The 12,731-nt window shown below is 37.0% G+C and overlaps 1 protein-coding gene across 9 annotated transcripts in view; it reads left to right on the plus strand.

Moving 5' to 3' along the window:
- ERC2 (ELKS/RAB6-interacting/CAST family member 2) overlaps positions 1-1,897 on the plus strand; it is a 574,412-nt gene extending 572,515 nt beyond the window's left edge. For all 9 annotated transcript variants that reach the window (XM_072420915.1, XM_072420919.1, XM_072420917.1 and 6 more), the window contains one exon: positions 419-1,897. The gene's annotated coding sequence lies outside the window, so the exon portion shown is untranslated. The remainder of the gene's footprint in view (positions 1-418) is intronic.
- Positions 1,898-12,731: the final 10,834 nt, after the last annotated feature.

Consider the following 12,731-nt stretch of genomic DNA (forward strand, 5'->3'; position numbering starts at 1 on the left):
TAGAGACAAAGGGGTACAAAGCCATGTGTTCCATACAGTGATTTATTGTGACACCCCTTTCAGATCTTGTAACTTCAATCATATGACATCTCTGAGCCACAAAGTAAGATAGCACCTCTGCTGGAAGTTGTGATCACACATCTTAATAGGGAACGGGTAACTATAGCATGTGTCACTGCCCTCAGGTCCCACTATTATCGATGTCTGCATAGAGATGTATCTGCTTTGGACCACCAACCCAACATATCTTCTCAGTAGTGGCCTGGGGAACAAATGTCCACCTATCTTTTCCTTTGCATAGGTGTAAATTGGCCTTTAAAATAAATTCTATATTGTTTTAGTTTGGTATACAACTATTCTATCACATGTGACAGGGTATGCATTACACTATTTTAATGCTTTTTTTTCTCGGTTGCAGTTAAAGAACAGCAAGATTCAGCAGAGAAGTGAAGTCGACCCAGAAGTAATCTATTGTGGATTGAAACCTCACTGATGCAGCTCTGCAGAAAACACCATCTGTGGCCAATGTGTGACTGTTGTATTGTGTTCACTAGATGTATTGTGTGATCGTGGTCAGAACCCACAGAAACTAAGAGAACAATTTACTATAGCGATACACACTATACATATTGTCCATTGAAACAGTCCCACCTGCAAGCCAAACTGCCATCGTCAAAGCAATTGGATGGTAATTTGTTCTGGAAAATTACTGTTTATTGATGAAATGCTAAAAAAAAACATATATGTCTTTATGTCCTTCTTCTAAAGATAAAAGTCCCCTCCTCTGTCCTCTCCAAATTGTTGATCTTGTTGATAACTGAGGGATTTGGACGTTTTGTGGCTTGAGATGCTGGCTTTGTGTGCTTTCGCAAGCCTTAGGTAGAACACCAGGCAAACTCCTCCATACACAGAGGAAATTGTGTATTTCTTATTGTGTACATTTGTGGGGTTCACACAGCTCTGGCATGTCTTTGACAACTGTATTTTGTTGGTTTGTTTTACATGTAATCATTTCCTTCAGTCCATTTATTGGGCAATAAATCAGCATCATGAGGCATCTCTGTCCCGGAGGCAGCTGAGCCGGAAGCTGCAATGATAATTTCAGGAAATAGGGGTGGCCCTTGCCAAGCAATACATTGTGGCAGAGGTGTGTGAATCATATTAGTGAATGGAATTACAAACTGTTAAGTGAACCAGTTTACATACACATACTTCTATTTGCCAGGTGTTCTGCTTCAACCAGCTAGACAGTGGCAGAGGAACTAGGAAGCCCTTAGTTGTGGTCATCCTAAACAGTTCTACTTCCAATTGGAACAATTCTCCTTGGGCTTCTCGCCCCAACATATGCAGAATACAATTCTAGTTTCATCTATGATGAATCTAACACTAAGAAATACTTGTTTCAATCTACCCCTTTGCTTTTTTCACCAACCTCATCACATACAATAAAGGGCCCCCACCATCCTGCATTGTATGTGATGATATTAGGGTCCCATCCACATTTTAGTACTGGAGAGAGGAGGTTTGTGGCAGGGTGGGTTATGGCAATAGGCTAAGTGATTGTCTGTATCAGACAATGCAAACATTATATTCTGCATATAACAAATATTGTACCAGTTGCTGGACATTTTCCAGCATTCATATGGTCTGCCATGGAGTAAGAAGAAGTAGAACCTACAAATAATGCACATACATGCCATTTGTCAATAGGCCAAGGTCTTGAATCAAATCAAACCTGCCCATGTGTGTCCCTCCCTAAAGCAGTTGGCCAATCCCTTTCATTGTTACAAAGCAAAGTTCCTAAAGTGTTCTGGGCCAGGTTGGACAGCCTAATCAATATATAGGAAAATTTAACCCCTTACTGCTAGAGACTTTTGTATTCTGTAACCTCTGCAGCCCCCCCCCCCCCCCCCCCCCCCCCCCCCCCCCAAAGCAGTAAAGGGGTTAAACAGACATGTAATTAAAAAGTGGCATGTTTCTCTGACATTGCATGGGATGTCTGTTACAGAGAAATGTTTGTTCTATATTACAATTTTGTTGGGTAGTCCTTTATCTGAGGTTGGAATACACAAGTATGCAACTAAAAAAAGTGTACTCTGCCCATACAAAAAGAGAATGATTATATTTTATTCAGAAGATGGAATCTTAATGACTCATTTTTTTTAAATAATGTGCATTGTATCCAGTTCTTTGGTTTAAAAAATATCATATTAACATTTGTTTTGCACGTCAAAAATGTTGTAAATTTTGTGTGAATATGCAAAATTCATTTTTGGATTACGTTCCGTACGTGGATATTTCCTATTCTTTTCAATATGTACTTATATGTAAGCAGGTGTGTACTGATCGTGCAACACATAAAGACATTTTGTATGGTTGATCTGTCAAATGAGTAGCAAGTGTTCACTTAGCTTAGTGAATAGGGGATTGTGCTTTCACTTAAGTCATCCAGTCACGTGCTAGCAAAAATCCTTTGTTTTAAAGTTTTAGAACTTAATGCCGCTATACACACCTGTCCCTGTTCCGTCACAGGTGCCGCCATCTTCTTTCTTCATTTCCTAGTTGAGATCTTCATCCAAGTTCATATAACTCCCACACGGGCACGTGAGAGATCATTCAATCCCAGCAAACGCAGGCAACCAACGCTGAGCTGACAGTTTCATGGAGCGATCAGGCAAGTAAGAATGCTTATTGCAGAAGGGACATCTCTTGTCCCTTCCGGTAAAAATGCTCTGCCTGATCACCAATTCTTAAAGTTGAATTTTAGTTCTGCTTTAATTTTCCAGACCTTATTGGGTATTCAGTGTGAACACAGTTTCACCCAATGCACAAGTTACACTCCTTCTCCCTTAGTCAATCAACCCCAAATTTACTCTGCGCCAAACTGATTTGGCGTAGGTGCTGGAAAGACGGCTCCCCATCTATCTTACATCAATCTTGGATTCTAGTGTGGAAATATCAGCTTCTGGGTAAATCATTCTGCACACAGTGCATTACACCAAATTCTTACTCCAATCTATATACTGTATTTCTTAATTATTTGACAAACAAAAGTTGACAATTTTGGATGCAAAAACTGCTCAAAAAGCCCATCAACACAGGTCCAAATTTGGAAACAGGTGTGTGCACAAGGACTTCTGATTCTCCTGATTTCTAATTTGTTCCGTTCTTAAAGCGTACCTAAATTCAGAATTTTTACTTTACATAAAAGGGTAGAAAACCCTTTTATTTAAAGTAAAAATTTGTTAGTGTTTTCTTTAAGTGCAACACCCTTTTGTTTAAAAAAAAAAAAAAAGGTGCAGCACAGCCCCCTTATTCTCAATCGCCTGGGCAATCAAGAATGAATGGGAGCACAGAGCCCCCCGGGATACCTATGTCACGCATCCCGGGAGTCTCTTGGGTGCTCCTTCTGTGTATGCCGGGCCTTTTCCATATTAAAGAAAAAAATTGGGGAACCTCCCAATTCGGCATTGAATTTGCCAAGGTTTTTCCCAATCTACGTCACCCGATCTGGCGCCTGCGAAGTGCGAGATCAGGTGACGTAGGAAGAAGAAGAGAGAAGATGAGAGGAGAAGATGTCAGTGCCTGGTGCTTCTTCTGCACTGGGCGGAAGACGGATACGGAGACAACACGGGACGAGATGGAAGAAACCTGGAGATGGATAGATTGATCTGTGGGATAGAAGGTAAGTGTGATTTCTTTGGTTTTTGGGTGAGTCTAAGTAGATACCAGGCAATAAGCATGTTTAGATGGAGGGCAGAAATAGCAACCCATACATTTTAATCTTGGCTTAAATGTAGCTCCCACTATATTTCCAAGAGAAAGAAATCTTACGTTGTCTACTGGAGAAAATCATGGTGGTCTATCCAACACCCCTGCTTTCTTTAAGGGCATCATAGAAATGCTATTTAATTAATAAAACCATCAACACTATCTTAATAAAATGACAAAATACTCACAAATACACTATAGAGAGACAGAAAGAGGAATGTACCTTATAGATTGTAAAAGGCATCAGATCAGTACACACCAAAACTGTCCAAATGCTTAAAGGTAAACTCCACTTTTTATGGAGAGTGTAGTGAGCCAATCACATGAGCAGGAAATTAGACTGTTTTATACACATATTATACATTGAAATTCTCTTGCTGTAAGTACCGGAGACGGACATTTAAATTTTTGAGAATTCTAGAAATACTGACGGAATTTTTGGTGTTAATAATTCAAGTTAAGTTTTTGAAGCAAAAAGTGGAGTTTTCCTTTAATTTACCATGTTTTGATTGGCAGTCTTTGGGTAAACTAAATACATATTATCTATGTATTTTATATATGTATTATATTATGTATGTATCTGTTTTTGGTTTATCCAAAGACTCCCAACCATACCTATATTCCCATTGCCATTTTACTTTTCTTTGGCTGACAAGCTGACAATTTCCTAGCTATGTATGTAAGCATATTCTATGTTTTATTTATTTATCAGAGCTATCAGTATTAGTGATCATATAAAATCATATATATGTATTTATGATAAATATGTACTTAATTTTTCATTCATATCCGAAGAATGTAATGCCAAGGTGTAAATGAAAAAGTTATTTAAACGGTGTGTCCTTTTCATTACCGTCTGCATATTTTGAAGGTATCAGATATATTTATATTTATTTTAACATATGACAAGCGTTGCACTTTCATAATGACAATTATGTGGAACAACTTGTTGTCCCATAGGGGGCCCGATGTCACCCCCCCACCTTACAACCAGGTTTTTACGTTAACTCTGCAATTATAAATACTTGAACTAGATTGAGACATTATCTGATTCTGAGGTACATTAGGTACGTCATGGGCAGATCCAATTGTACAGTTAATTAATTTATATGTATGTGCCAATTTTCACTCTTGTACAATTTAGGGCATTTTTTTCCTGATGAATAATGGTGCAAGACTGTATCAAATTTATGTCTCAGCCGTCCCATCTAAAAAGAAAAAAAAATCATTTATTTTCTGATATGCTGAATGATCTTGTGTAATATAGACGCTAAATCTTGGGGCTTATAATAAACACTGTGAACTAGGAATCTTCATTGTATATTGCTTTTGTTTTATTTATTATATTATTTTGGGGATTTTTTTGTTGAAGTATTTTGTTATGGTCCCTGTGCATTTTACTTACAGTACATCAGTATTTTATGAGCTGTTCAAATACACAGATGACATTTTTGTTTTATTTTAAAAAAAATACCCAGTGTTTATTAATATTAAAAAACAAATGCTCAAAGCCTGTAAAAAGAAAAAAATGTATGTTTTTTTCTGTGTGGGGTGATGTTTGGATGTTTTTTCCGCTGCACCGTAAGTTTTCCCTGTCCCCAGGAACTCCGCACCCTTGTTTGGTAGTGCTTCTCGTTTTTGACTTTTAAAGTGGCATGTTCTGGATCGTAATATAGACCTGTGAATATGGAAATTGATATGAAAACCTTAAGATTTTAACAGTGGGCACGAAAAAAAAATGACAATGTGTAATTCAATGTTTAGTGCGTATAGTTATAGATATGGATAGAGATCATTCCATCCATTTGCGTGTAAAAGATTATCTTGTGTCAGCCTGTTTATACAATATTTATTCAATAAATGTTAATTTCTTATGGAGATTTTTTGTCTGATATTTTGGTGTTCTGAATTCAGGCTGATGGTAGAGTGTCAAGCTTGGTGCAGGTTTTGAATGAATCAGATGATTTTTAATGTGTGCCTGCCTAATGTTCAGTGACTGGGTCCCTGGCAAGGTCATTTATGTTGATTGAAAAGATAAATGTGTATCAAGCAATAGGGATCAATATAGATATAATATTTAACTAATAGATATATAAATATTATTTGTTGCAATAGGAGTCTCTTATAAGTTGGCATCCAACACATTCCAGGGGTTTTACACCTCCTTCATCAGGGCTGAAGGCTATAGTATTTTGTTGGGTAGTCCTATGTAGTATAATGTAGTACTTATGTCACAAAAATGTGATGAATAAAGAAACAATACATACATGGATAAATAAATGCATTCATTTGAGAAAACATATTTTTGTGCATAGTACATCAAAAAGAGTGTGTGTGGGCACAGACATAAATATAAACCAGATACGATACAAGGATCCTTAATTACCTAGGGTGCCAGTCACTAAAATGTTTGAATCTGCAAATCACAAAAGATTCTAAAAACTGGGCTGTGTTGGTGCAATTAATTACTAATCGAAGTTAGAATGGATGAACTGGATTCCAAAATATCTCATCAATTCAACACATAATAAAGTATATTTGTTTATGGGTCCATTAGTAAGATAATGATAATATTTACTTAGGGAACTAAGTAACCAAGGAACTAAGTAGAAGACCTGGGGTTTGTGATCTATTATTTATTAAATATACAGTTATTAAAGCTGTCTATGCAGATATATTGGAGGGTAATAAAATTGTTTTGATTGTAGGAGAGGGTCACTAATCACTGATGGAGATCAGTAAGATAGCCCCAGTCCTTGTTGCTGACTAGTGTCAGAGGATGATGAATGAAGAAAACAGCTTGCGGTGATAGACTTCTACCAGCTACTGTGTCAGGTCCACAATGGCTGCTTCCCCGTAAAAGGGTCGGATGATATAGCAGAGTTGTCCAACAATTTATGTGTGATAGAATAAAACTAATACTGGCATTGTACTTTTTGATCTGCTGTGCTGGTATGAACATGCGGACATAACAAAAGAGATAATTGACCACAAACACCCTGTTAGCATTGTTTCTTCATTGTCCAAGCTGTTCCTCTCTGGATCACAACATTGGTTGAGTAGATCTACAAAAAATATAAAACATTCTGTTTTTTTTATGAATTTCACAAATAACCCTATCCATTTATATCTAGAAGTAAGTTATAGAGACATCAAGGTAACGGTACGGTCAATGTGACAATGTGCACCAATAATCTACCATGTTGCCAAAGCCAGCTACAAGCATTTATGTCTATATGCAGATCAGACACCTGTAAAGCTTGCAATTACTCAAAAGACTAACCCAGTAATATCTACCTTATAGGAAGCCATAGATAGGAAGATATCTTCCCAAAACCAAAATACATTTACCTGTCATTTTTAGTGGCAGGACCCATAGCTGTTAAACTTGTTCCTCGTAGTATTGGATTGAGGCACACTTTGGGCTTTGCAGCACTGGATTCAGCCAAGACATTATCTGCAAGGAGTTTGTATGTTCTTTCTATGTTTATGTGGGTGTCCTCTCATATCCCAAAACATGCAGTTAGGTTACCTGGCTTCTTCTTAAAATTGGTCTTATATTGTGTTAATGATATTCTGTATGACCATGGCAGGGACATTAGGTGACCTCTTCGAGGGACAGTTAGTGAAATGTAAAACACTTCATAATATGTGTATATAAATACAAGTAAATGATATAAGGGCAAAGGATCAGGCAGATTGCACAGATATTTAATATATAGATTGCATTATTGCATTAATAAATATATTGCACAGATATATTATTTAAGCTTTTTAGGTGTAGTTATTTATGGTCTGATGGTAAATAAAAAACCTTAAAGGTCCCATAGACATTAAATGACAGTCTTCTGGTCTGTCTATAATATAATTCGATTGCCTGCTCCTATAGAATTACTTAAAGAACAGAAAATGATTGCATGTTCATACAGTAAGTGGTTTGTTGGCCTGTGAAGACACCTTCCAGCTGACCTGTTTTAAAGACCGACTAAACTTTAAGTTAAAATCAGTAAATGCCATTTACATTGCAAATGCATTAAACCAAGGGTGTAAAGGGTTTGTTTTAATGAAAAGAGAAAAAAAAAACCATTCTGTATATAAACTCATAAATATGCTGCTACTCTTCTATAGTCTAATAAGCAGATTATAAGTAGTCAGAGGACACCACCGAATCCTCTCTGCAGTCTATAACTGTACCAGAGAAAATGGTGTCCCATCAAAGCCCTGTATAAAAAATCCCCAACTATCTTTCTTTGCTCAGGGTGGCTGCACGGATCAAATGTGCTGCGTGGAAGAAGGATATTAAAGTCTAAGTGTTTATTTGTCGTATATGGTCAAATCACCAGGGTCACATTTAATTTAATGTGTGTTATCAACTAATTTTGAAGATTGTGGCAAAGTCTAACAATGGTCATCTACTGTCATTAGGAAGTGTCAATCACCTCCAGCGACTCTGAATGAATAGCCCATCAACCAAAAGCCTAGCTGTGTGAATATACAGGCATATTTCATATGCTAGTTCCATCAATAGGTTTAGAGACTGCAGAACAGTGTTTCCCCTCCAGAGGTTTCTAGGGGTTCAATGAGCAGTTTGTGATTCTCAGGCTAATATAACTGATACCAATGATCTTTTTGGCTGTCTGTAAGGATGACATTTTTACCGATGGCCAACAATGTAGGAAGCATTCTTCATAATGACCAGCACGCTAAAGTACTGAGAGCTGTGGATATAGTGATTAAAGCAGGGGTTCCCTAAGACATGAAAGTTATTTCAATGGTTCATCCATATTAAAAATGCTCCAGAAAGTCAGGCAGAAGACAAGGAATGTATTTCTTGTTTCAGTACATATATTACCAGCACACCTTGGACCTATTGCTCTCAGCCCCCTCGGGCACTTACATCCTATTCATGCCTCACTGTTACACCCAAAGACAGTTACTTGCTGGGCATTCTTCAATGTCAGTAATTTTAGGGGTTGGTCTATAGGAACAGAATCCCACAGTAATTTAGCTGTTAGACCTGCTGTGTAGATGCCTGAGGACAGGAAGTAACAGGTGCAATGCTAATCAAGGAATCCATTCCTGACAATATAATTAGCATATTAGTTATTTATTTTAGTATCAATAAATATTTTCTTAGGTTGTAAAATGAGATTGACTGAAGTTCCCATGTCTATTTTATCCTACAACAATCTGTTAGGTGGGCACTGTATATTTTATATATAGTGCAAGCAAATGCATATTCATCAAGCTGTGGTTTAGAAAACTTAGTAGTATAAAAAACATCTGAAATGTTTTAGAACATTTTTAACCTTTATTAATTCCAATAGCACCTTCTAAAAATATAATTATTAAAATGATCTGCTAATAATTAAAGTAAATTTAAATCCTTCACTGGAATATCATATGATCCTATAACATGGCGCTAGGGTTTGATTAGTATTTTCTATATTGTTTAAATCTGTAGCTTTTATTTAAACATGTAGTGACCCTGCAGGTCCTTGCCGAAGTGCTTGTTGTTGGTGACAACGCTTTGTCTGAGTAGTGATCCTACGTTATTACTGTCACTTAAGCTTCCAGCACAAATGTCTGTTTTAGCACACGTTATGCAGCCATCGTCCACTGTTGTCACCATTAGGAAACCTGACCCGAGTAATGCCATACAGCCATCATTGGACTTCAAAAAGGAGCTGCAAGTAATCAACAGCACTGAGACACAACAAAGGGTGAAAAAGTGAACAAAGTATTTTAAACAAATACCAAAGGCAATTGTCTGTACACAGTGCTTTATCTAACCAAATGACGTTCACTTAGTATTTAGATGTACTTAAAAAGTAACCACATCCAGATTTGTGACCAGAATCCTTTACTGAAGATGTTACAAAACAAAACACAACAAGACAAATAAGACATATAGATAATTGCAGAGCTATTCATATGACTGAATACCCTAAATGAACAGCACAAAACCCCTTAGATTATAGACAGATTTTTTTTCCAGGCATTTCCATCACATTTCAAAGGGTTTTTCTACATATTATCTTTATCAGCTATGATTGGGAATAAAATATAAAGTCTATGTAATATGAAATGTTCCTTTTGGATATTGTGTAATCATTTATCCAGCCAGGAGATGGAGCTCTGATCCCCTTTTTATATGTTTTCCTTTTCCTATATCACATAGTGTGAAAAGCATAAGACTATTTGTCTATTCTATGGCCAAGTCCTATGTTGTGTAGTGTTATGCTGGAGATAAATGAGCACAGTATGCATATTAATTGTGATAAAACAAGATTTCTGCCCATGTTCTCTAGCCATAGAAAAGATATGTCTCTTGAGGCTCATCTGATAACCAGAAATTTTGCACTTATGCTATGTACACACGCGAAATGGTTCTGGTTCCAGGGTTCCAATCTTGCGTGTGTACAGTGCTTATCGTATGAACAATCGTAATATAAGTGAAGAGGAAAGAGTGCAGCGGGGTGCTGCTACGTCGTTCTCCCCTTTCCATAGAGCAGAACAGTGTAACAGAGTTGGTTCATACATTGTCCAGTCGTTTGTCGTTGGAAAGGATCGTGAAAGATCCTTTCCAATGACAATTATTGTACGTGTTACCTGCAGCCTTATACCGATCACCTCCCTTCTCAGTAAAAGAAGACACGCAATGGTCTCAGTATTGTTCCAAAACTGAGAGGGGGTAATTGATGGTGTGAACTTAAGTTAATTTTAAATACCCAATGTGCGACCATTGGTGGAGAACCTCAACTAACTTTTTAAACCAACCTACTGAACCCACTGAATATTCCCTTACAATCATAAATTTGTGTTCATGCCAATCTCCACTCATCATCGCCATCATTAAAAACTCAATTTTTTGTATTTCCCTTGCATGTGATCGGGCATTTAAAATAAACACGTCTTCACATTATGTTCAAAGTAAACACTATTATCATTATTTTATATTATGTGTTATTAAGTTGATTCCTGGCAACCACATGGATAGTGTATTCCAGAATTTTAAAAAAGAAGTTCAAACAGGAACCGCATGTCAGAATTTCTTGGAAAGACTTTTCTACTCCTAAAATGATTGATTTATGAAAGATTTAAAACTACTGCAAAATCATAAAAAATATACGAATAAAATCATTTTCTTGTTTCTTTTGATAACAGCAAAATTATTTTACCCTGGTGGAAATCCAATAATGTAAGCCTAGGCATTCTTGCCCAGAGGGAGGTGTCAGCCTTACGTACTTCCTGCAATTGTCCTAGAATAGGAATAGGCAGGATAACCAGCCGGTCCCTGAAAATAAGAAACTAATGCACCACATGTAGGGACTGGTAAGCTGAAATCTATAAAATGTTAGATCTTAGGTTTAGATATAAATTAAAGTAGAATTAAACTTAAAAAATGTAAGATTGTGAGCAGGCAGGTTCAATTGCAGAAGGGATCAGGCACTGTCTCTTTTACAATAAAATATACCTTCCTGCCTGTCTACAATTTTCCAACTCAACTCATCTATCCCTGCTATTTCTCTTCACCTGGTCCTCCTCTGCGTTAAGGACCTCCGCCCATCTTGATTGGCCAGGCTGGAATGATGTAACTTCTGCACATGTGCGTGGAAGTTTTATGATCTCTGCCCCGAGGTGTGCCGGAACCATACACATGATTAGCTTAGTGTTTGTTCTACAGTAGATTGCAGGCAGGCAGGTAAGTTTGTTTTATTGCAGAAAAGAAACAACTTGCCCTTTTAAAATAAAGAACTCGCCTGCATGCATTTTTTTATATGTTTTAAGTATACTTTTGCTTTAGGTACCCAGATGTAAATTAGAGGATAAAAAAGTATTTAAAGTGAACTTTTTCATTTTGGTGAATGGACCCACCTGTGCCAGATTTATTGGCTTTGGTATATACATACACACACACACACATATATATATATATATATATATATATATACCGGTATATATATATCCGTATGTGTTTCCTGCATCAGAATCACTGTTTGTAACACATACAGCAGAATAGCAGTCACAATTATTGATACATTTGGCCCTCACTGTACATTTGAATTACAGAATGAGATTTGCAGTAACAATACATTATTCTTGCATAGCAATGTGTTAAACATTCGGAGTCTGTCCCTCCTGACGCACATTTCATAGAAAATAAGTTGCATCCTGTATACAGTATCCATGTCTGCAACGTTCCGCTTGATTTCCTCTCCGGGTTCATCTGCTCAGTTTGTACACTATAAATACAGTAGTGACTCCTGCTGCAGCAATCTGGCATGGCAGATTTCATGTCTCTATCTCTCCGGGAAGATGAGTCTACAATTATAAGGATCACACAATTACATCTCAAGCTATGCTAAGCTGGAAGAAGTGTGAGTGATAAATATATAGCACTGTTATATTTTACCATTGGAAAAATAAAGTAACCTCCCTGCAAAAAGTTAAAGTGGAACTCAAGAAAACATCTAAATATACAGAATTAAATACAAATTGACAGTTTATCTACCAAAAGGTGGTAATTCTGTTCAGTCTTGTGATCCAGACATTCAAGTCAGATAACACAAGTTCTGAGATTCCTGAAAACTTTCTGAAGACCGAACAATATAATCTGGTCTAGTACCCACCCTATCTTGTGATTGGATAATAAAGTGTGGAAGCACACTGATGACATCATCACTCTGCACCTGTCAGCATGTTCCTTGTTGGTAAGCGAGCATATACAGTATACTACTTTACCTGCTGTGATTAGCAATGCCAGGTATAAGACATTATTTTATTCTACTGCAGATAGGCCAGCACCCAATTTAGCTTGCCAATTGGAAAATAAAAGGGCAGAAGCACAGAGAAGAGCTGATTACAGGTCTGCAGCTGCTGGGATGGGCAACATGTATTTATATAGCACCAACATATTATCTGTACTTTCCAAGATCAAAGCCATGTTACTAAGTGTC

The sequence above is a fragment of the Pyxicephalus adspersus genome, chromosome 8 (assembly GCF_032062135.1).
Source record: "Pyxicephalus adspersus chromosome 8, UCB_Pads_2.0, whole genome shotgun sequence".
NCBI classification, from domain to species: domain Eukaryota; kingdom Metazoa; phylum Chordata; class Amphibia; order Anura; family Pyxicephalidae; genus Pyxicephalus; species Pyxicephalus adspersus.